Here is a 470-nt window from a genome sequence, read left to right on the forward strand (position 1 = left end):
TATATCTCGGTGAGACCAGGGTGAACACGCATTCCACGTCGTCCGGTGTCACCCTCACTGTCCGCTCTAGCCCCGCAGTCCTCGTCCAGTGGAGAGTGTGCCACTCCATGCGCATCTAAAGGGCCGCGCCTAAGATGCCTCGGACTCTGTCCGACCACGCCATTAACGGCATGTAGCGACTGCTTCGCAACAAGAGAAGTGCTCAGTGGTTTACGCGCCACTTCACGAGCATCACGGAGACCTCGCCCTAGATGCCTCGGCCCTTGGCCGACCATGTCATGCATGACATGCAGCGACTGCTTCGATACTCGAGCAGCGCTCAGTGGTTTACGTGTCACTTTACGTGCATCACGGGGCCTCGCCCTCGATGCCTCGGCCCTTGGCCGATCTTGTCACGCATGACATGCAGCTACTGCCTCGATACTCGAGCAGCGCTCAGTGGTTTACGTGCCACTTCACGTGCATCACGG

Source organism: Plasmopara halstedii (assembly GCF_900000015.1).
Source record: "Plasmopara halstedii genome assembly, contig: Scaffold_322, whole genome shotgun sequence".
NCBI classification, from domain to species: domain Eukaryota; phylum Oomycota; class Peronosporomycetes; order Peronosporales; family Peronosporaceae; genus Plasmopara; species Plasmopara halstedii.